General features: G+C 45.6%; 1 pseudogene across 1 annotated transcript in view; it reads left to right on the forward strand.

Annotated features, from left to right (window-relative positions):
* The window catches only part of LOC311009661 (beta-1,3-galactosyltransferase 1 pseudogene), a 59,834-nt pseudogene that overhangs the window by 21,258 nt on the left and 13,688 nt on the right, over positions 1-24,888 (forward strand). Inside the window, exon 3 of the transcript XR_014599405.1 lies at positions 8,501-8,556. The product of XR_014599405.1 is annotated as a beta-1,3-galactosyltransferase 1 pseudogene (transcript). The remainder of the gene's footprint in view (positions 1-8,500; positions 8,557-24,888) is intronic.

Genomic DNA, 24,888 nt, shown 5'->3' on the forward strand with positions numbered 1-24,888 from the left:
TGCCGTGGGCAGTTTAGTTTTTGTCTGCTTCCAAGTACAGATTATTCCTGCTTGGAATAACGGTGTGTTTTCGGCGTGCTAAGTACCGGCAGAGCTGTCCTCCTTCCACCCCGACGGAGACTTTCCTGTTTGTTTTCTCCATGGGACGCGACGCTTTCATCTCGGAGGGGTTAACGACGGCTCTAATCCTATTGATCCGGAATACTGATCCCTCCTGATCCTGTAACATGAAAGTTGGGCATTGTGATGCGACTGTACAGCCGCGAGCAACAGCTTAATATGTTTAAAGCCGCTCCAGAGATTCAACTCAATAAGAGTTTCTTTATGAATGGGTTGTTTGTTTGGGTTGTTGTTGACTCGGAGAAGACGAAAGAGCATTTTTTTTCAGACGAGCCTCGGGGAACGACTTTCTTTTCTTCTTCGCTCCTCACCTCGGGTCCTTACGTCTCTCTGGAGCTCTCGATTTCACCCTGGACTTCCTCCTCCGATGTAGTAGATCAGAACTCTCGCAGGAAAGGAGCAGACAATTCTTCACAATAAAAGCCCCAATGTTTTTTTTTTTATAGATTCCTCCCAGCAGTTATTTTTATTGAAGAACGGCTGATTTTATTCCCTACAATAGAAATCCTTCACAATCAAAGTCGCCTGTTATTTGTCGTTAACCAGTTTGGCTCGGCTGACAGGAACTCTATAATGCTTATAATCATGTGTTTAATAAAGAACTCAATATACATATCAGAAGCATTAAAGTGCTGCATGATATTGACTAATTTAGCATTTTGGCATGGTGGGATGGCAAAGGTTGGCGTTGTTGTGACCTTTGTCTCCCTCTTGACCTCCTTCCCCCCTTATATGGTTTTAGCATCCTCTGTGTGGGAGGAGCCTCTTCCCAACCAGATCATTCCCGGTAGACAGCAGCCCTCGCCTTGACCTTCCTTAGTACTCGCTTCCCCCTCTCACGGTCCAGAGTGGGAGGAGCCTGAAACCAGGTGACCTGTCCTGAGACACGGAGCCGTCTCGTTAACCTGCTTTCTGGGTATTTCATATTTTCACATGCATCAGATCGACACATTTAAAACATACAAAAGTCAGTTTTTTTCACGTCACAATATATATTGCAGGAAAATCCATCTCGCATCGTCAGTTTTGCTCCGATACCGAGCAGCTCTACCTCCTACAGCCTCCCAACTGTGTGTGTTTGTGTGATGGCGAAAGCATGTTGCGGCGCCCTGCCACGGCGAGCACCCATCCACGCCAGTTAACGACACTTCAAGGCATCCCACGATGCACGTCAGCGAGGCTGCCAGGCTGAGCGCCGGTACAAAAGTTGCACCGCGGCACATTCCCGCTGCGAGGTACAGTCGAGGTGACATCAGCTGCCTCCTACGCTCCGTCACTGTCGCCCGATTTCAGCGCGGGATGGGAGAGAGGAAAAAAATGGCGATACTTGCGATGTAGGCCGGAATGAAGGAAGAGCAGGTGTCACTCTTGAGTTTGTTTACTACAACCATTGTCTCCTGCAGCTGAAATGGTTTATCTATTCATTTCACGGCTTTAAATGTGTCGACCTTTGCAGAAGAGCCATAAAGAAAAACAATTCAAGTATACGCCAAATTAAAGCTAAATACGCAATATTCTACCTTTTTATATGACAGCAGTCTCATGTAATAGGATGATAAGGGAGCGGACGGATGACGCCCTGAGGCGAAAACAAGACGTTAAAGTCAGATTTAACGTATTATTATATCAGCGAGCTCCATAAAGACTGTTGGATTGTTATTGCATGTAAGGCTCTTCAAATGCTAAGTGCTGCCCATGCAGTTAAACAGCAGCTTTTGTCACGGAGGCGACTATCGTATTGAAGCATGTACCTAGAAACCCACTCGGAATCATCCAGAGGCTTCTTCCACTCTCATCGCCAGGCGAGGAGCAGAAGAAGAGCCTTTTTTCACAGATGTCACCGTGATGGTACTCGGCACAAATAGTCCCAGCAAGCGTCACAACAACTTATCCTCCGTGTCTAGTAATAGTACGCTTCCTGGTTAAATCCCCCCCTCAGCAGCTCCTCCACGGAGTCTCAGAGTGTCCTTGAGCAACGCGCTAAACGCTTCTCATAGCAAGCTCGGTGGCAGCCTCCTCCATCAGCCTGCGACCGTGTGAATGCTAATTGTTGGAAAACGCTTGGAGTGGTTGGTGGAGCAGAAGACTGTGTGGAAATGTAGTCCATTTATTATCAGGTCAGCACTTTACTCATCTCCAGTGTGTGTGTGTGTGTGGGGAAAAAACCCTTTTAAATCACACCCCCGGTCATATTGTGCTCCAGATCCACCCGTCGCTCCTCCGCAGTCCAAATATGGTCACTTCCTATGGTCTATGTATGATGCGTCGGCAGTCTATTGATGGATCTTACTGGCTGGAAGCTTATTAGTGCTTATTGCCTCTTCAAATAATGGACCGCTGTTATTAAAAACCAGGGAAGTGTCTTAACTGGAAATCATCTTTCTTTGATTACATCCTCTCCCCGAGGTTTAATCCTTTTTATTAAGCCCCCAAGTAGCATTTCCACTATCTATTATCTCATTATTATTATTATGGAATAGATTTCCAGGTGTCATCGCAGTGGATTTTCTAATTAATACTTCCATTTTTCAGTTTGTAAATTCTATCGCTTTAAAGCGAAGGAAAGATATGTTTCCAAGACCATGTTATTGCTATTGCTTTATTCATATTTCAGGATATAAATCACCTGGTCGTGAATAAGGCAAGCTCTCCGAAATGATGCATATGATGCTAAGTGAGTTTGTTTGAATATCTAATACAAATTACACTTCACAGTTACTGTATTTTGACCTCCAGTTTTACATTTTATCCTGAATGTATTCATAGTCTAGCGATATCACGGTTTTAAATTGCATAAAACTGTAATATCCACATGAACATCTTAAATGATTTGACCCCGTCAGTCTGATGGCCTTCCTGTGGCGAGCCCTTTATTAATATGGAGCCGTTTCTAGTGGCCGGCGGCGGGACGACCCTCAGGTGGGACGTCGTTAACGCTCTTCGGCCTTTAATTCGGCTGCCGACGCTGTTGGAAATGAAAGACTTTCCTTTATGGATCTCCCAAAGACGAACCTCAATATCCCACATATGGAGCACGAAGCCATCGTTGGCACGTTAATTATGCTAATTTAAATCCTCCTGAACAGACGGGTGGCGTTCATTCTGTCTGCGTGGCTCTGAAACATGAAACGAAAGCTTATTATTATGAATGACAGCAGATCTATCGTCGTCGCCATCTATTGTCGTTTCCATCTCCGTGTGTGATTTCTGAGCGCCAGCGATGCCTAGCGCTTTATATTCGGAGCGTCTCGTTCCGAACACATCGTCCTTGGCGGCAACATTAACCTCCGCCAGTTCGCCCCGCGGCGCCGAGGGATCCAATCAACTGGCACGCTTTGTCAACCCCTGATGTCTCCTCCTTCCGAGGGCGTCGCACAAAGAAATTAGCGCCCTCCGTATTCATCACCATTACCAGCGAGGAGACTAGGAATTTAATTGAATATATAATAGCGCCCGGGATTGAAGTGGGGCTCGGCTCATTGCATTGTTGAAGCATGGGGCCAGTCGTCGTATCTCTTCATGGCGAGATAACAAATGCCGCGGCTGGAGAGACGCCACACTCGAATCCCGGCAGATGCGAGACTCTTTGAAATGAAATATTGCTCTGAGATGTGCGGCGTGATGATAAACAAGGGCATGCTGTAAATAACCAGATGAATTCATAACGTCCAGACGTGATGGAAACACGCCCCTCCGGGCATAAATTGATTGGCGACAGTTTCATGAAACAGAACGGGAGAGAAATGATGTGTTAACCTTTTTTATGCACATGCGTCGAGCTGAGCGGCGCTGCAGGATGGAGCGCGCCACCTTGTTGCTCGCCGCCCGTACACGCCGCTGTCGGCGCTTCAGCGGAGCGATTACAACAATTAGCTGTTAACGGCGAGGAATGGGCCCTCGTTTGTCACTAATGGCTGCACTTGTGCTGGGAGGAAAAACTCAGATTAAAGTGGAGGGGGGCGGGAGGAGGCTACTTGGCCGAAGCTCGACTCTGGGTGGCGGCGAGGTCCTTCTGGGAGCCCGAGCCGCCTTCATGAGGATGAAAGAGCTCAGAGACGTGGTCGGGCGGCGGGAGGGAGCCGGGGCGGACAGACTGAGCCTTCAGAAGTCTGACAGCTCCCCAGCAGAGAGGACAGGGAGGATGATGGGAGTAAGAGAGGAGGAGGATCAAAGGTGCACTCATCAAGGGCTTGTCCCGCCTTTGACAGGGGCAAAGAGGGGGGCTTTAATGACGAAGAGGACGGCAGGCTGAGGGGCTCCAATCAAACCAAACCTTTTACCTGCAGCTCAAACTGGAGCTACTTTTAATGTAACAGCTATGGGATTGTATGGAAGCTTCATATCACAATAGCATCGCTTTATTGTTCACTTCTCGACCATGGCTGGCATCAAGGTGCGAGGCTGGATTAAATGAGAGGCGATGCATGTAGTGACACACTTCCACGCCGGAAAAAGCCTGGAGAGCGTCTCTCTCATTAAACATGAGCATTATGAGCCGAGAGGTGACGGCGTGACCCATTTCTCTCTCCTGAGTGCAGCTGCTCTCTCAGCACTGAAGGTCGAGGGAGAGGAGAGGAGGAGGTCATAGTGTATTTATAAAATACACAGGAGATGAAGACTTGCTCTCTTCGTCCAGCCATCTCAGCATCTTTTTTTTTATCACAGCAAAATGGTTTATTTTGGGTTCCTCCAGCTGTAGTAAACCAGCCGAAGTGCTAGATCCAGAGAATCCAGCTTGGTGAAACTGGAAACCGTCTCGATTTGGTCTAGACCTTGAGAAAGAATATACAGTTGCTACAACCCTGTATTTTAGCTTCTTTTAATGCAATTTCAACGAATATAATACCTATAAATGACAATATCGTCTCGGCCTTCCACGGCGACTGAAGCGACACTCAATGGGACACTCCAACGACCTCCCATTTAAGGACTTAATTGACAGGATCTCCTATTCTGATGGGACTCTTAATTAGGGCTTTAATAACGCTGCATTGGAAAAGGTCAACCAATTAAGCGCACGGTTCTGTTAAAACGAACACAAGTGTGTTTGTCTGCTCCAGGTGTATAATTAGAATAATCAAGATCCAGGCCATTTCCAATTAGATCTGGGTCATTTTATTCAAATTAAAAGTCACTCATGCTACGGCTCTGAAAGGACTAGACCAGGTCTCTTAACACACTCAAACCAGCAGGGCCATTTAGTGCCTGTTGATTGCCTGAATAAACTCTCTTCTGGGCCACGGGCACATCAATTTAAGCGGTGACTTTTACAGTTAGTCAATTACACGTAGTCACTTTATTCCACTGTCTATTGATCCCGGTCCGTCTGCTGTGTTCACTGTTACAGCCTTTTAACAGAGAAAGACCTATTTAACGTATTTCTTACAGCGTCTCTGATGCCTCTCTAATGATCTCCTGTTGTTTTTTAATTCATTCTCCTCACTTCTTATCATCTCTATAAGTTTATTGAGGCAGATCACAACACATATTTGGCCAAAATCCCTTTTCTTGGCAGGTAACAAACCAAAGTGTAAACCAAAGAGTCCTTCTGACTCCAATTCCTTGTACCTGGAAGGAGGCCGGTGTTGGTGTAAAGCCGCCTGTGGCTCCTTTAAAGCATGAGAGTGTTGCTTTGGTCTGACAAAAGCCCCATGTGATCCGCGTATGTGTTTGAATTTCAATTGGCACGGAGTCCGCTAAGCCGGAGAGTGAAACGTGACCTTGGATTTCACACGGCGGCGCCGCGAATACGCCGAGCAGCCGCGCGGGTCGATCCCCCGCCGCTCCCCGCATCTAGAGCGTGAAACTCTCAGTCGGCGATTTGAAGTAAGAGAATAAACAACACTCCAAAGTCATTTCCATATCTGCTGTGTGTCATCGGCGTCCAAGACGCTAACGACAGCTGACAGGAAGTCTTAAAGACGCCTTCAAGCTGAAAGTTAATTATCTCATTCGCCCCCCGGCGGGTATCTCCGGATCTGAGATGCGTTTGGGCTTTCAGGCCACACAAAGACGCGCTTTGAACTGTGACGTCCTCCCTCCGGTTAGCAGCTCTGATAAAGACAAATATCCATGGGTGTTGAGAGAAATCCAGCCACATAATGACACTGTTTTCTGCTGTGTCATGTCTGCAAAGCCATTGGGTCCCATCGTTTTCTTTTGAAGGCCAGCGGTTTATAGCTGTGAATTACGTCCGCTGTTATCAGCGTGTCTCCGTTAACGAGGACGGATATTTGATTGGCAACTCGTTGTGAAAAGGTCAGAGGAACCCTGCAGGGCTGGAGGATCCCTGGATTCAGCCCAACCTTTATCTCTCAAGGGGAAAGCTACGACGATAAGTTTGACCTCGCCACGGGGAGTTATGATCCCCTGATTGATGTTTAATATGAAAAATATCACATATTTTGAGAAAAAGTTATTTATAAACTTCTTATGCTTCACATAGGGAAACAACAACACGCTAAAAAATATAACAATAACATGCAAATGATCATTCAATCGACCATTTTCACGTCTATAAGTCACGTTGACGTGGCTTATAGATTGCCAGAAAATGTCAACAATCAGCTCTACAAAATAAATAAAATCTATTCAACAATTGTCGGATCTATTTTGCTGGCGTGAGCTAAAGCTACAATACAAGTATGAATAGAAATGTAAGCACGTAACTGGGGAAGAAAATCATCTTAAATAAGTCTCCCTGCACATATTGTACCCTTTATTTTTTAAGTCAGGGTCGATTGTTTACTTGTCCACCATGACAATAAAAAGTGTGTTTTTTATCGCTATCTGCCATACAATCCTCCATCGTCCCTAATGTGTGTATGAACAGAAATAATGCATCCAAACCAAGTTTACTTTCCATTTCCTTCCCACAAGCTGTCCCCTGTGACGCATGTGTCCTTGTAAATACTCCCTAAATCAATACCATCTCTTGCTACCTTCGTGTTCATGATATTGTCTTTATGTGCATGCACTGACTGTGGAATCAACTATATACGTAAAACCAAAACTTCCCCTCTGGCACCAAACCACGACTTCAGCACAATAGCCCTCCCGATAAAGCCTTTTATGGCCCTGAAACAACAACACTTACACACTTTTAAATGATCCCCCCCCCCCCCCCCCCCCCACCAAAACACCTCTTTATTGCGTTCTGAAGGTAATATCGGCTGAGAGCTCTCCCGGACAAACACTAGGAGTATATTCAGGGCGAGCTCATCACTCACCGCGGTGCTAGAAATGATTTCCACAACCGAGCAGTGAAGTCCTGCCACCAAAGAGAGATCCGCGCTCTAATGATCGTCGGCAGCAGGAACTAAAGGTGCATTAGCTTTCCCTTTATTATTCCTCGTTGTTGAATAATTAAGACCTATTGTTATTTCTCAGCCACCCACTGTAATGATAGCAATAATTCATATTATGCTGATTAGCGCGGTGGCTGCGTCGGGGAGGCGGGGGGGGCTAATGCATTCCACAAGGAGCCATTATTTCCAGCATCGGAGGGAGATATGTTAATGGCGAAGCGACGGCGAGATGGATGCAGGAGAGTGTGTGAATTCTGGAGGGAAGCATCTGGAGAGCCGGTTCTTTGACGAGCCACGATAACGCCGTGGTTTCTTGACCCTCCCCTTTCCGGCGAGCCATCACGGCGCGTGAGTGGACTGTTAACGGAGGGCTGCCACGACTTCAGCTCCAATCAGGGGACCCACTCAAGTCCGAGGGCAGGAAGTTCTTCCAGATTACCCAGCACACACTGCTCCCCGCTTAGGACATTTCAACCCCCTGTCTTTGCTAACAATCCCACAATGCACTGAAGATGAACACAGTACAGTACAGACATGGAGCGTGTTGTTAGCAGACGGGAAGACGCTCACATTGATTGCGCCAAGCCTGGAAATGGAAATATTTTCTTTTGGAATATATTAATTAGACCTGTGTTATCTGCCGTCCTCAAGGAAAATGAAAACCCTGTGAATGTTTGGTAATTGGTTGTGTGTCGGCGCGGCAGCATCTGCCGCCGAGGCTTATTAATCAAGTGAAAAACTCAATTTGACGCGAGAGAATTTCATTTGACCTTTCGGGGTGTGAGTGAGTCTTGAATGATAAGTTCTCATGAAAGAGCCCACATCGATAGATCCCTCCACCTTGCCGCCTGTTTGTTGCCGTAGTTAGAAAGAGCGGCTGCTGCATACTGATGAGCCGGCGGCTGATTGCACTTAAACTTTGTGTGCATCTGCCGCTTGATGCTGATTTATTGTTAAAACAACCCGAGCTTAAAGCCACACATGCTTTTGTCATCTAATCTTCCTTTTCCAATATCCTTTCCTTCTGGAAGTCTCGTATGAGTCGTCCTGACCTGCCTTTTTTCTCCTTCCAGAGATGGTATGAGGACACGGAGCCCATATTGCCTTGGACGAGAGCCAGCTGTGTCAGGTATGCTACACTGACCCCAGCTTCCTGTCTGTTTGTCAAAACGCTGCTCAGTCAGGGATGTAGCTTATGTCTGGAGTCAAAAAGGCCTCTCATAATAGGTAGACATAGGGGTGGGGGGGAATCCACACAGCATAGTATTGCTGGCAGGATAGATACATGGACATGGCATAGAATAGACTAAAATGCGACGACCTCTGGTGGCGTCTGCCGGTCACTACAACACATCACATCAAGAAGCTCAGCGTCTGTATTCATGACGGTATTGAAAATCATACAGAACCTCGAAACACCCTGGATTACCTTCATATCGCCTAACTAATTGCTTTTTAGTCCACTAGATGGCGGTGTTTTTTACTGGTGTGGTCATGGCTAAAGTATGTTGTAACTGTTTTTATGATGGTGTTGGTCAAGTGAGAAGAAGTGAAAACTTTATTTTATGAGATAAAACGGATGTTTTCCATATCGCAATGTGTTGTTGCGATACTTGGGTCGTATCGTGACTCAAATATCGTGATCATATTGTATCGCGGGACCTTGATTCTTGTGTTTTTCAGAGCCAGACTGAACCAAAAGCCTTGAATCAAAGTTATTGTTGAATTGTGCTCCATAATGAAGCAGAGGCTTTGATGTGAGAACTCGACTGGATGTTAATGAGGTTTTTTAAACAAATCCTGTTTGAAAATCTGCATGAAACTTATTTTACTCCATATTAATGTAATTGTTTTGTATTGCTTTTTTGTTGTGGAACCGTACTTTCTTAAACTGTTTGGTATGGAGCAAAGAAAGAAATGAATAATGAAAACAGTTTTTTTTTTTTTTTTTTTGAAATTGTAAACATTTAAAATTGTTTATTGTCCATAATTCATCCTAATCATATTTAGCAATACAATAAGTATTGTTAAATATTATTATTTAATCATAATGATAATTTAAACTACAAATAATATCCATATAAATGCTGAGGGATGCTTGACATAGTCTGTTTCAGTACAGCGCTAAGACCTTGTTCACAGCCTTTTTATGTTGCAAAGTCAAGGTCAAGAACGTGTTGGCAATTTCTCAATACAGTTGCCAATGGCAACCTGGCAAAACCCTTACCGACGAGCCCCGTCTCCATGTATGAATTCACCGGAACACAATTTCACTATCACACGCTAAATGCTGCACCGTCGTCCCCAAAGTTGGGTGCTCAAATGTGGATAATAATAATTAGGATACGTTTAAATACGAGGCTCTTTCTTCCCTCCATGTCTTCCCTCCTCAGTGGGCTGCCAGCGTCAGCGCTCGCCCGCAGGGACTCAGACACTTAGCATACATATGTCAGATGCTCCATAGAGCGAAAGTTCAAACCCCCTTCGTACGCGCACTTCCCCAACGCCACGGGCCGGGTCTCCGTGGAAAGGTCAGCCCTCACGCTGAGTAAATGAAGGCAATCGCTTCCCCTCAACCGTGCTGTTTTCAGCCTTTACTCTGCAGCTCACTCCCACTCACCTAATCACCACTCTGCATGCCACATTAATACATTAATCATACATATCTGCATAGAATGGAACCTTCAGCCTTCATTGAACTGCTTCCCAAATCAGGGCTCGCAAAGTACAGTTAAAGGCAGCACTTTATCCATTCATCTCATGTCTAAAAGCCCCTTTTTAAATAGCCAGAGATAATTATTCTGACAAGACGGGAGGGCTTGATTTCTTTGTCTCTCATTCGCTTAGTGGAATAGAATTCGAGTGAACACACTCCCTCACACACACCCAGATGTAATGTGCCGCTGACGTTATTTAACTTCCCCGATGAGGCCTGTAAATCGCTGCCTTAACAAGAACACGGATAAAGTGTCTCGGCATCAATGTGTGTGAGAACGCCAGCTATTGCTTTTGATTTCATCACGAAGCCGGGCTGAATTTCAATAATAGATGGATTCATTGCTCAGCCAGTCCAAGTATTAGTCTACCACGGCGGCGGCGGGCTAATTGAACCGTACACGCCGGAGATCCAGCTGCAGGCGCTATTTGCATAGCTTTATCATAATTTATCAAAGACACCTCAACAGGCACTTTATCATGTCTCAAGACCAATTCCTCAATCTTCTTCCCTATGAATACATTATTCCAGCGAGTCGTAAATCTCCTCTTTGCCCCCGCTGCGTGTCCATCGGCCGCAGTGAAACCTTTGACCACACAGCGATACATCAGGGAGCACAATGGCGTCCCGAAGACGCCTCGGCGAGGGAACTCCGTCTTAGCGCGCTGCTCGTAACTCGTTAGTTGGCTCCGCTGATCAATCACGCCGGAATCATTGACGATCATTAGGTACATAAAGCTTGAACGTGGGCTTCAGGGGGAAATCCATTTAGGAGCTGTGGGAGGTAAAGGACTTGTTGAGTGTGTGTGTGTGTGTGTGTGTGTGTGTGTGTGTGTGTGTGTGTGTGTGTGTGTGTGTGTGTGTGTGTGTGTGTGTGTGTGTGTGTGTGTGTGTGTGTGTGTGTGTGCGTCCCTCAGATGATATGAACTCTAATGGCTTTGACTGGTGGTGGAAGTAGTAATTGATTCACAAAGATAGAGGACATTTACCATGAGAATGTATCGTAGTGATGTCACCCATTGGTTTTGAACCATATTGTTTTCATAGTGATTCCAGTACATTTTACTGCCATTTTTTCAGTTTTAAGCATATTGATGGTTATCAGGATAATAATCTGAATGGTAGTTATTGTCGCCGAGATAATCAGTACTTTAAATTTCCATATTGTCCCATAATTAGAGTGAAAATACACTGTGAACGGGTTAACGTTGTAAGATGAAAAGTCGGACAAAGCAGTGGCAGCGACCTGTCAATCAGCAGGTAAGCCCCGCCCCTAAAGCATCCCCTGCTGCTTTCTGGTCTGTTTGACTCTAAATGGATCATTATTTAACCAAGAACGAAGACTTGAAACTAGAGCTTGAGACCATGAACTCATCGTCCGTCTGTAGGTTGCGGCTCAATTTGATCTCAAGAGGGATGGAGTGCATAATAACTTATAAATAACATTTCCAATACAACATTCCTGATATGAATCTGTAGTTAACCTCAACAATGGCCGCCTCTGTGGTTCCAATGAGCTGTGCTGCTGGCAGATTAAAGACAGAAGGACCACAACACACACACACAGGGATGGACAGCACCATTTCAAAGCAATGATAAAACTATTAAGCCTTAATTGCACGGTTGACTCGCTCCCTGACCTGCATTGTCGGGCCATTTGAAAAGCTCCATTTGCGATGATGACATGGGAACAACAGCGAGGCCTCTCAAACCGTCTTCAGATCAATGAAGTCGCTCTTTTAGAAACTGACTAATCGTCACGTTTGGAATCGCACAAGATTAGACTCGTCAGATTAAATAAGCGAGAGGCTCCCCACAGACAACATCCCTCCACCGTGATAAACCCAAGAAAAAGTAGTCCCCATGCACCTCGCAGGTCTCCTTCGGCTGCCTGCAAGTTGATTTACGCCTTAGAATCCAGGTTATTTGTCTCAGCTGATGCATCATCTGATCATATTTGTGTCAGTAAATATAATTCTACTGAATAGAATAACAAAGAATGTCAATAGTTACGTTTGAGTCCGTCTGTAGGTTTGTTGCCGGTTGACATGGCGACCACTTAAGGCAAACTCATTTGAGTTAATGGGCCACACGCATCTCAATCCGATCCCAAGAGCCAGAAAAACCAGCGCATAATAACCTATCAATCATAATATTTTTTTTTACATAAGTTGTACAAGCACTGCCTCAAACCTGCAGACCATTCATTTATCTCCTCTGTTCTCGCTTGTCCTTGAAAGTCCTTGTGTTTTCCAGCATGTGTCTGATAGATTGGAACAGAATAATCCTGAAGAAAGTCATCCAGTAGTTTTTTATAACACGGTGAATCCAAGTCTGCTTTCATCTCTTATTATTGTGTCCATGTTATATTTTTGATTGCAAATATTTTCTGAGTAGATGCACAAGGAAAGCTACGGAGCAGAAACCTCTGGAACTGAAACATTGGCTCATGAAGAGGACGATTCCCTTTTCCCTTCTGGCGTATGAACAGTTTCAGTTGTCTGCAGTCTGCTTTGTCCATTAAATCCCTGAGTAGGTTAAACAAATCAGATCTCATTACGACCAATCAATGAGTCTACCTTGAACCTTGTACCCTTCGTGTTTGCAAGGTTAAAATCTACACAAACGGTGTTTACGTTGGCCTTTGAATGCAGCACGATGCAGTGCTGTATAGCTGTTGTTGTTCCTGTATAGCAGTAGTGCACATCCACTTGAGCGGAGCATCTCTTTGACAAATGGAGGTTTCATTTAAAGTGAAGGTCGCGAGCTGCTTTTATTTTGAAATCACTGGACTGGATCCCCGTCCTTTCTTGAGTTGCAGTTCATTCTGCTGCTGATTTAAAGTTTGCTGCTACGTAGCAACGAGCCTGAACACAGCTGGACACCAGACAGATGTTTCCCCCTCATTCTCTGGGTGCAAAGCTGCAGTATGCATCTTTTACTCAAGTCTTTTCTCTTGCTTTTCTTCTGCTTATAAGTAATACATAGATTTTGTTTCTGATTCCTTTCTTTTTGGCCCCTGAATTGTTGTTACATTATGGTGCATTCAGTGTCTATTGGGTAAATAGCAAGGGGTAAAGGTGGATTAGGGATAGGAAGCGGATCACACAATGCTACAGCTCGCTATAATGGTAAACAAATTAATATTAGTTTAAATGCATTCTCCTTTTTTAATGCAGGGATTGTGTTTTTCTGTATCTGTGACATCGTACACATATTAGTTTCTTCACAGAATGTAAAGTGATTCCGGTGTGGTCTTCCACTTCCATTAGATTGCTTATTGATTGTTGTGATCCCGAGGGGATCCCTCCCAGTGATTGTGTTGATCACATGACGTTAACTCCAACACCTCTGTCAAGGCAAATGTGCGCTTAGCAAACACAAATCTCCCCTCCTGGTGTTCGCTGGTTTTGATGGGAACGATTTCCACCACCTGACCTCCCAGTGGGACGCACACTTTAGGTCTTAAAGACCCCCGTGGCCTTTCTTTGCCGCGCCGCCTTCAGGGGCCACTCAGGAACGCCTGCGAGCGGTTTAAACACAGCGGAGGTTGATTGGTGAAGGCTGAGGTCGAGGGGGAAGTGCTTGAAAGCCAAAATAGAGACGTGCAGTCGTTCTCTTGCATGGTAAACCTGCTTTGACCATTTGCCCCCTGCTTCTGCTCCCCCCCCCCCCCCCCTCCCCCCTTCCTAGAGGTGTTTTTTTATCTCTTTGAACAGCGGGGTTTGATGTCGGAAACCAACCAGGGCTTTCTCCTCCACCAAATCCTTTAGTCTTTTGTGTATTCAATGAGCAATTGCATGCTTTTAACCATGCATGACTTTGATAAAGCTAAACTCTGGAGATGAATGGACCGTCCCTGCGCTTCATAAGGATGCTTTCATGCCCTGCACTGCCTTCACTTCACTGTGGGGCCTCGGAATGTGGCACAATAGCGTTTTGATGCTGCAGGTTCAAAAAGCAGAATTTACGACGGCCATTTTTCACGTTCGCTTTCATCAACTAGGTCATTTTTCATTTCCCCCCCGTGTTTGTATTTTTTTAAAGAAAGAGGGGAAAAGAGAACATAGAAGGGAATCAAGGGGATGGAGCAGAGCGAGGAAGAAAGAGACGTAATAGATAAAGAGAATGACAAAGGAAGGGAAAGTGTGTGTGCACAGTTTCATTTTTTTTCGCCGCTTTCCGTCTTGATAAACATGACGCTGCGCTTTTTTACAATTTGGAACATTTCTGTTTTGCAAACTTTTCCCGAGTGTGTTCCTCTGGACGTAAGCGCTGCACCACACGTGCTTCCTCTCCATGGCTGTGCGTGGGAGCGCCCAGCTTTGTAGACATCTCTGGTGGCTCCGAGTGGGCCGGGCGGCATGCGGAGTGCTTTGTGTCGGTGGCCTGTTATGTATTCATTCGGGTTTAGAGGGGCGATGCTGTGGCGGGGACGGCCGTTGTGCTGAGCCATGGTGGCTGAGGTTGTATAACCAGCACATGATAGATGGATCGGGGCTTTAATTCGTTCTCTCGTACGGTTGCTCCCCACTCAATAACTCAGCATGTCATTCATAAAAGCATAACGTCCTCCTCGCTGCCTCTGTACGACTGTCTCAGAACGCCAGGTGTTTATTTTCTGCAGAAAAGAGAGGAGTTCAAGGACTCGGCAAGGGCTCAGGTCCCCTGAGGCCCTCCCGCAGAGACAATGACGCCTCCCCTCCCCCCACCAGCCCTCCTTCCTGTCCTCCATTCTGACACTGAGCAACGAGGCCCGCTCTGACCTTGCAGCGATTTGAAAATGTGCACCTCGCCGGTCCTCTGGCAGCGAGCAGCGCCCGGAGCCGGCGGACACACACACGTGTCCTCACACACACACGTCTGTAGAGAGATGCTGTTTTTAGGTCCCCATCCCCCCCACGGGAGCTCCCCATCATCACAAGGTCCAGCAGTCAACATAACCCCTCGACAGCTCCGCCATTCAGCACACCTTCACAAGCAGTCTCACTGCGTGACCCTCACAATCCTCACCCTCCTCCCCGGGCCCAGACCAATTTCCACTCCTTCCCCGCCGTGACGCCGTGGTTATTTATTTACGGCCCCTGGCCCTCCAAACGAAGGGCATTATGAAAGGGATTACGCAGCCAAATGGCCTGGCTCAGACCTCGCTCTCATTACTCACCGCTGGTCCAGGATGATGGCGGAGGACTGGCCGCCGCCGGAGATTATCAGCGTGTTGGACTGTTTGATCGCTCCGTAAACTGTGTGGTCGCGGCGGGGGCGGAGAGCCGTCTTTCAAGGGACACCTGAGAATGCGCCGCACTGTGGGGCGCCGCGGCGTAAGGAATTGAAGTGGAAATGACAAAGCTGCCAGGAAGGATGGAGCGAGGAGGAGGAGGAGGAGGAGGAGGATGCAGCAAAGGCTGATTTTTACCCAGCTCCATCCCAAAGCAGCAGGTGGACAGATTCCCGTATAAAAACTTTGGCGTGGTTATGATGACTTGCCTTCCAAACTTTTGTCCTTTTATGTGATTTCACTATTCTGGCGTTCAGCTTTGATGTAAATCCACCAGGAGGAAGAGTGATGTTGTACATCCAAGCATTAGAGAGATCAGAGAGGCTCATTTGTTGAAGGAGGTGTATTTCAGTGTGTGTGTGTGTGGGTGGTTGTGATGTGTGCTGGCAGCGTGACTTCCAGCAGGTGTGTGTGTGCAGTACAGTTACAGTACAGAGCTTTTTTAAAGGCTGTGGGCTGCTGCTGCACGTGTTGCTTTTGTGTTGCTAAGAGCGTTTTTTTCTTTTACATGAAAGCACTGAACGCCTCAAACTTTGAAAAAATTCAACTCAACACGGGGGGAAAAGTAGAAAAAAAGCTCTCTGTTCAGGCCGTTGCGTTTTCCTCCTGTCTGATCAGCCCTGCCCCGTGGCTCGCGGCTGCCTCAGTGATCTCATCTCCCGTTTCCCGCGGCAGGTTACCATGGGATCCTGCGCTGGCGGCGAGCTCAAGGAGAACGCTCGATGTCAAAGAGTGCAGGAGAGTTGTGGATGATCCCACATCCCCGCTCTGACTCACACTGCTCTCTCTCTGCTTCCTGGCTGTGATCGACGCACCGCTGGTGTGACCTTCAGGCCCCAGGCGTTAGTCTGCTACATACGTCTCCACAGGATGAAACAGTTTCACATCACTTGCACTCTAAAAATCCTCCTTTTTGTCAATAATATTGTTTGTTTGTCGGAAGATGAGGATGATTTACAATCGATGCGTTGCTGAAGGGTTTAATGGCAAGGCTTCGGAGGCTGTAGCGTTTTCTATTATATATATTCCAATGATGTCAGGAGTATGTGGTCATAGTCATCTCCAGTATATAGCAGATCAATATACTGCGCCGTTAGACGTCCGTCCCTGAGCCTCCGTTTAATTGGATGAAGCGAATGTAATGACACAGTATTTCACCAGGAAATGAATGGGCTCCAAGCAGGCGGCCGCTTCGTCGACTTAACGCCGCGACACTTGTGAGACGTGCACAGCGGGGATGATGAATGGACTCCCCGCTAAACTGTGTGACGTGTATGTGGACAGAGGCACACACACACACACACACTCTTATGTCTGAGGATTTGATCAGATAATACATTTGTATTATTATTATTATTATTTTATAGGAGTAATATGTTGCATGTTTATAAAAAATAATAACAAAAAATATCAGCTTTAATGGCCAAGTAAGTGTGAGCACATATTAGCATATTAACATAATTATATCAATACACTACATTGTAAACAGTGCAAAGGGTGCAGGAGTAAATATGACATTATCATTGTGTTGCTATGGATACACTGAGTATGAGTATTAACTGTTCATCGTCATAGTGATAGCCTGGGGGAGGTGGTTTTGGCGTACATGGCTCTACTAGAGGGGAGGAGTTGGATGGAGGTCAGCATTGATGTGTTATTGCCATATTTTTTCTAAATGACATAATACCTCCTGCTTGAAGCTCCAGTCTGGGTGGGAGGGGGGAATCAAGAAAAACCTCTTGCTGATCACAAGCTATAAATGTTTCCATGATGGCTCTTGAAAGTACAATTAGTCCCAAATGTGTTTTCGAAGAGTGGAAATCCGATTCTCTCAGAGCTATAAACTCATCAAATTCTCGGAGAAGAAAATCCATTTGCTACTTAAGCATAATTAACACCCACTCGATTATTATTCCTCCATAACGGAAGCCTAAAAATCCTCAAACACATCTTTGAACTGACAACAACAGCCCAAAGCGGCCTAAACGTGTTTAAATCTGTGTCACGAGCAAATCTGCTGAAAGGCTTTTCAATTCGAATATTTGCACCGAAATAACTGGAATTAATTCGATCGTATTAGAATCTTCAGATGCTGTGGTTAAAGGGAATCTTTAAATACGAGCCCATTCATTGGGTGATTAAAAATGGAAGATATTCCAAGATGGCTTTTCTTTCACCCCTGATTAGATGAATTCCCGCAGCGATCGGTTTGAAAAAGGTGCTTCCATTTGTTTTTGATTAGTCCTTTCTTTAGGAAGTCTGACTTTTTAATAGTCATAGACCTGCAGCAGCTAGAAGGAGTCCGCATAGGGTCCGGAAACAGCTTCTTTTTTTTTACATTTACATTAGTTAATTTAATGTAAATGGGTCAGAGTTAGCCGCAAGGCTATTTAGCATCTGTAGCCGCTGGACAGATATAACAGAGTGGGAATAAACACAGGAATAAAATTACAGTCATTGCATTTAAAAGCATGCGACACAAAGGCTCACAATAAAAGTAGAATAATGCTGCATAAATAGACGATAATATAAAAAGCAGAAGTCCATAGTCTTATATACTTATTATAAGATTAAGACATTCACTCCATGTCACACGTGTAAGAGGGATTAGTGTGTCTTACATGAGTATTATGAACTATGGTGAAGATAATTAAGAGTCATTAAGGCGTTTTTTTTTTTTTTTCGCGAGAGCTGTGTTCATTTTCCGTTCCATTTCACCCAAAGCGCGGGGGTTCGCCATTGTCATTCCAGCGCCGTAACAAGACGCCGTAGGTCACGCTCGCCCGCTTTAAATAGTCATCTAATTCATAAGTGAGAAGGAGACGCTGATAAATCCATCGGCGGTGCAAATTGTTATAAACTGTGTGATTAGAAAGAGAGTTGGAGTTCAGTTATTGTCCCAAAGTTCGGAGGAGGTGGACACATAACGAGTGTTACTACCCACGCGCGCACACCTACACAGAACTCTTTGTTTTGCTTCTTGCACGTCCAGGCTGTAAAAACATTTATTTTATTATATACATATTTGTAGCAACACCAGTGAATAATTGTCATCTTCCCGGGTTTATGTCATGAAGCTGTACTCACTGGATCTAAGACACGCTGTCTGTTTACCACAGCTGGATGAACCCCAAATAAACTATTAAACTGTGATTTAATATCAATAACCGGATGAAAAGGATGCAGAAATAACTCCATAATGGGGGTGATTAGTAAAAAGTGTGAAGTCATGCTTTAAGTCTGTCTGCAAGACCACAAGCTAACTCCTTTTAAAACGCTTGTTTTCTGGATGGAGTCTGCTTGATGGATGCTACACTCCAATTAGATTTATAAGATACATTTATACATGTAGTTTTATAGCCAGAGGAAGCTAGTGTTTACACCCTGATGAGCATCATATGTGTGCAATTATTTCTGCATCTGCTTTTCCCATATGAACACTGACAGATCAGATCCATCAGAAACGGAGTTCAACAGGGCGAGCGTCACTTTAATCCAGCGCCACGTCTCTGGGGGAAGAGTGACGCCCACACTGGGAATAAGGCGGCTCATAAAAAAACCCCGTGGGTGTCCCAGGGGACTTATTTTCTCGGCTGAGGTCACCCTTTTTGATTCTCTTCATCACATCCAGTCAGCTAATGATACAGCATGAATCGGCGACTTCCCTTGTAAAGGTGCTTCGCCATCCATCCCTGCTGTTTAGCAGCAAGAGGAAGCGGGAAGTAATTGCAGAGCTGCGGCCACGGCGTCCTGTAATTCAGTGTTTTTGCAGCATGAAAGTGGGAAAACTACTATTTGCATATGTTTGCCTCAGAGCTCCGCAGGACGGTGTTAATGACATTTCTGGTTTAAGCAATCAGTCACAAGAATACAGCACGGCTGAAAAATGGGGGGGAAATGACAAATATTCAACATATGCAAAAAGGCACAAATCCACTTTTCTCTTTCTTTTTAATCCTCTTTCTTTCTCACACACACACACACCCATCAGTGTGTGTTGCTTGCCGTACCTGTCAGCCTCTCCCGTATTCCCTTTGATGTCGCCAACATGTCAACGTTAGCCCAAACCGCGACGCGGCGGCGTGTTCAAAGAGGAGTCAAACATCCTGTGCGACACCTCAGCAGCTAATGAGTCAAACACACTCCGGGAATGTGCAAAAAATAAAAAACTATTCATGATAAATTAGCAACAATCATATTCAAAATTGGTAAACGTCCTTGTTAGATCTATATAAATCCTGATTGGTTCATGTGGCGTCACGATATTTCTGTGAAAAGAGCGCTGACAGGAAACCGTCAAACTCTTTTGGAAGGAAGGACAAATGTTAATTGTTGCCAGTTTAGATGGTTTTCCACCCAATTAGGCTTCTTTTTCATTCAAATGAGTCGATGGGTGAATGATTGCGAAGGAATCGGCCCACCCTCCAGGTTCCCTGTGGCACCCCACGGTGGGAACATCATCATCACCATACGTTTGTGTTTAGATGGTATTGGTGGAGTTTTAGAACGAAGAGGGGAAAGGGAAAATAAATCCCGCTCTATGCTTGATAATCTCCCAGTTGCCGCGGGAGGTTTTTTTTCCTTCCAAACACAAAGTCTTCATGAAGTTCACAGGACAACGTAGCATAGCAGGAATAATTGGCCATTAGCGGACGGGGGGGTAAAAGAGCATAATGAAACAACGTTGTTGTTTGTCTGCACACGGGCGTACATTTCTCCATATCTGTGTTTGTATGCTTGAGAGAGTGGCGTTCACCATCATTACTTCACAGCAGGTTACCCACAGGGCATTAGGGTCTCCTGCAGCAGGGCTCTGCCAGATTGGGCTCATTATGGCGTCGCCGTTCACATCCAGTCCTGATTTGCTCGCCGTCTGCACGGTTCGTGGTTATCGTCGAGCTGAACCAAATCTTGTTAAAAGGGAAAGACAAACTTCCAACAGGAGCTGGGATCAAACTGCAAGGAGTAAATATTGACAAAGTAAAGCAGCGAGACGCACAAACGGCGATGCTGATGCTTTTCTTTTTGACCAGCAGTGTGTTTGTTGTCTTCCATTTAAATCCCCCTTACATCGATGCTGCACACTGAACAGTAGTGCCAACACTGTGCTGTGTAATCTGGTTCCGTGGCTTTGAAGCGTGAACGCAATCAGCAGAAGTAAAACGCTAACATTCAAAAGTTTAAGGCACTTCAGCGCTGGCTTCACTTCCCAGAACCGGAGTTTGAGTTTGACTCGTTGCTTCGAATCGTGGAGCTTCTTAGAACATTCCCCATTTAGTTCAATTGTAGTCCAGTAAAGACAGCTGGAGGAAGGAACTACACTATTCTGGGGGAGTAAAAAAAAACAAGAATGTGACTTGACAGTCGAGGTAGCTCACCTGTTTTATTCCCCGATACATCACCGCCGCTGTAGCCACAATAAAGCAGAGCTGACAGCTCCCACTAACTGGCCAGTCAAACCGAAAGCGAGCTCTGACCTCGAGCTGCGATCCGAGGCATAAATCAGCTGCGAGTATCCAACCTTTGGTGGAACTATCCTCCCTTGAAGTTCTCTTTTCAAGCACTGGTTCCCAAATATGTACAATACGCGGAAAAGAGGAAGAGTTGTTTCAAATGCTGCGATCGTCTCATTGATTTAATTGCACGTCCAGAGAAGTCGAGCTTAACGGCGCTTGTTCCTCCGTCCTTATTAGACAATGAAAAGGCAGATATGCGTGTTTTGTCCCGGCGATGTCTGTCATGAACGGGCGATTCGGTGAATGGATGAATCGGTGCGTATCTCCGGGCGTTTTATCTCACTGTTTCCACACACAGATGTGGAGGCAGATAGCGAGGCTTCCTGCACTGTGTCTGGAGTCGGTGATAAGGTGAACAGGGAAGTAAAGCTCACACTGGGCGTGCTATCTCCAGCAGGGAGGTGATAAGGTGTTTTACTATGCAACACATGGAGAATTTCTGCAGATTAGTGCCGTAGTTACACATATTGAAGCAAAGAGAGTAGTTTTTTTGGGGACCTGAGTGTTCTTGTTCAGAGTCACTGCAGCACTGTGGACAGCAACCGCTGCCATTTGTTCAAGTGAAGTGAACTCTGCTGGGAGATAAAATACACAGAATGTATCCGGCATCACAGGAGGAACTATTTCCTCTGGCCACGCAGAAAAATAAACAAAAATCACTCCAGCTCTATTTTAAATAAATCAATAATTAACACGTGGTTTTCATGGAGCAGCTTGTGGGAATCAAAGTTTAATGTATTATTGCAGAAATCGTCGGTCGTGACAGACGGGACCTTCACAGTCTCTTCTTGTTGCCGTACCAACGACCTTAGTCCTCTATTCCGTCTCCTCCTGCAGCCTGTAAGGTCATGTCCTGATTTAAGAAATGATTTACTCCCCGGCCCCAAAAAGACTGCAGTGAGGGACCCACTTCCTCGTGTGAAAGGCCCTGCACATCTTTAAAAGAAGACCTGCTGGGGTTTTCAATGGACGCTGCAACTATTTCACATTTTACACCATCAGGCCGGGTGAAGTCTGAATGCTTAGCAGCTCGGTCCCTCCGCCTGCCCTCGCCTGAGGAGAATCCAGCAATCAATACAACTTCCAGTTCAAAAGATCGGCAGCGTTCAAGGTTTCCACAGTGTGACCGCAGTGAAGGCCGAACATTAGAACCCCCGTCACGCTGGGCTTCTTATTTATATAGTTATTTATTTATAGCTCCGCTGGTTCTTATGAAATCGTTCAGCACATCGATTGACCTGAAACAAACAATCCAGCACTGATTAATTCTAGTTGTTATCGTGTGTCTGATGACCAAGACGGAAAACAAGCTCGCCGACGCCGACTCACCCGAGGCAAACAATTTACAAGGAGAGCAGGTTCATAATAACAGATGGTGAACGGGGCTTTATGGAAAGATTTATTCTCATAAGCTATAAACTTAAGTTTTTATTCCCAGATTTCTACTAAGTAAGTTAAGCGTTGAATTTGAACACAAATGTAAATCATGAAACGGTAAGGCGAGCCTTATCGCATCACTCCCATGATTCATAGCGGCGTACTGTATATGTGTACGCTGTCGGCTTTTACAGCCGGGAGATAAGCGCCCGCTGTTTGTTTAAAGTTGACATCGCGGCTGCACGCTTTGTTGTTTTAGTGCCTGCAGAGAGAATACGGGCCGTACATCAGCCGTATCAGGTGATGCATCGGAGCGAGCTGCTCCTCGCCGTCCGTCTTCCCGCCGCCGGCAAGAAAAGACCTCTTACAAGATACTGTCCTTTCTTGATTATTCAAATCCGATCCGAGGGAACGCCCGACGTGGGAGGATATTAACACTGTGATTCCAATTCTTATTATCAAACTCTTAAAATTGAGCTAAAACACACACTCTTTATTTTCTATGCTTTATGCTGCTCTCTTCGGTCGACAGCAGTTTAATTCCACCCTCGCCGCCGCTGCGATTTGTAAATGAACCAGAATCCCATTCTGTTCTTCTGTTGATCAAATTGCCATTAAGCTTTAATATAGAGCACAGATTCCATCTACGCAACCCTTTTATGATTCCCACCACGGGTTCATCTATTAATTCTTCACTTAATTACAACAAGCCGTAACAACGAGCTCTGCAACGAATAGCACTTAGCCTAATTAAAGTGGAAGAAGGATGATCTGTAAACTCCGACGTGGACTTGGAGGTGTTTTAATTAGTCATTTTCCTGGTTATTCAACGGCAACAAATAAAGCGCAACGGTGTTAAGAGTTAATCAGTGTTGTCTTTCGTGGTTGGAACTGCGTTCCAAGACGCCGTTAGCGAGCAGAGGAGGGTTAGATCTGAAATAATTCATGCAACACATGATTACATTTCCATTATGGATAGAAACTGAGTGCACTATGTGTGTGCAGCAGCCCATGTTGGATCCCCTCTACCAACACCATGGCGGTCCAAATCACTCCCACTTACATAGAGGACGTTCTATATGGAGGACTGGATACAGGACTATGTAGGGGATTGCGTATATGTTTAAGGCTTTTATTGTGAAAGGTCAAACCAAAAGGAATTTGACCAAATGAATAAACATAAAGGACTTTGTCTACTTACATGGAATATATTATGTTCATAGATTCGTCTCAATCACTCGTCCCTCTGGACCAACGGTCGGTCACAGCATAGGAAAAGCCCAGCTCCTTGTCCATGAATTGGAAAATGGTTGTCGGGGTTTAAGCACAAAGGATTATCAATTACTCACCGCGTGTTGCCTTGAATTCTTGAAGACAAATGCCTTTTTCTCACACTCCACGGCGTACGGTAAATCAAAAACACCGAGGAAATCTTGATTAATAGAAGTCAATGGGGTCGGCTTTTAAAAAGTTTGGTTTCCTTCAATTCATCAAGACCTTTCTCCGTGTTTTGATTCCCCGTGGACGCGTGCCAGAAAAACTCTTAAACTCGAGGTAACACGAGGTGAGCAGCTGAACAAAAAGTGTTTTTTGAAGGGTGAGGTGTTCCTTTAATATCCTTCAGGCCCCGAAAGAAAGAATGACCTCCCTCCGTTTGCAGTATCAGAGTCCACTTTGTTACTTGTTGATCTCATCTCGGTGCTTTTGCTTTATTTGTTTAGATCCATGTTTTTTCTGGAAAGTTTGTCAGTCCCAGTAGATTCGTAACTCCTTTTCAGCCAGAAACAATCCCAGCCAACTCTTTATTCCACCACAAACTGAGCAGGAAAAAAAAATCAATCAGGTAAAGTGCCTCATCGAGGCCGGACCCCGCCGAGTTCAACATCGACGCAACCGAGAAGCTGTGCTTCCCGACAGCTCTCCTTTCAAGGGCGGCGACGCGGTAATGAATCCGCGGCGAGGGCAAGTAGCGGGCGGGCGAAGAGTTTTGGGGATCGCCCCCGGCTCCAGCCTCTCGACCTCGGCAGACGCTTAACAATGAGTGATGAGGTCAAAACGCGTCCAATTCCTACGTAATTGACACTTCCGTTCCAGCTCTTTTTTCACAATGTGCAGTTTGTTGTCAGGGCAACAGAAAGTGTTTCATGATCATCATGTAGTAAATAAAGTATATATAACTGGAGCCGGAGTCTTGACGGACAACCTCCAGGTCAAAGAGGAATCGGTCTTTCTCCGAAGATCGCGTGACTCCCGATCGGATAAAGGAAATGAGAAAGGAGTGGTGGATTATCTCAGTCTGAGATCTTTCCAACATGGCAGGCGGCGCTGCTGCAGATGAAACGATTAGCTGGTTGGAAAACCAACGAAAAGAGAGACGGCCTCGTCGGCGGAGGAGGAGGAGTGACCTCGGTTTCATCCGACGCTGCCTTGATGGAGGCCGTATCTTAGTTTGTCCAGATAAGACGAAGACATAGAATAGAGGTTTCATTTCCTGTTGATGTATGTGGGGGGGGCTCGGATCGATCCGTCCCAGAGGAAAAGCAGCTGGTCCAGTGTCTAATCACACTGATGGAT

Source organism: Eutrigla gurnardus (genome assembly GCF_963514095.1).
Source record: "Eutrigla gurnardus genome assembly, chromosome: 24".
Lineage (NCBI taxonomy): Eukaryota > Metazoa > Chordata > Actinopteri > Perciformes > Triglidae > Eutrigla > Eutrigla gurnardus.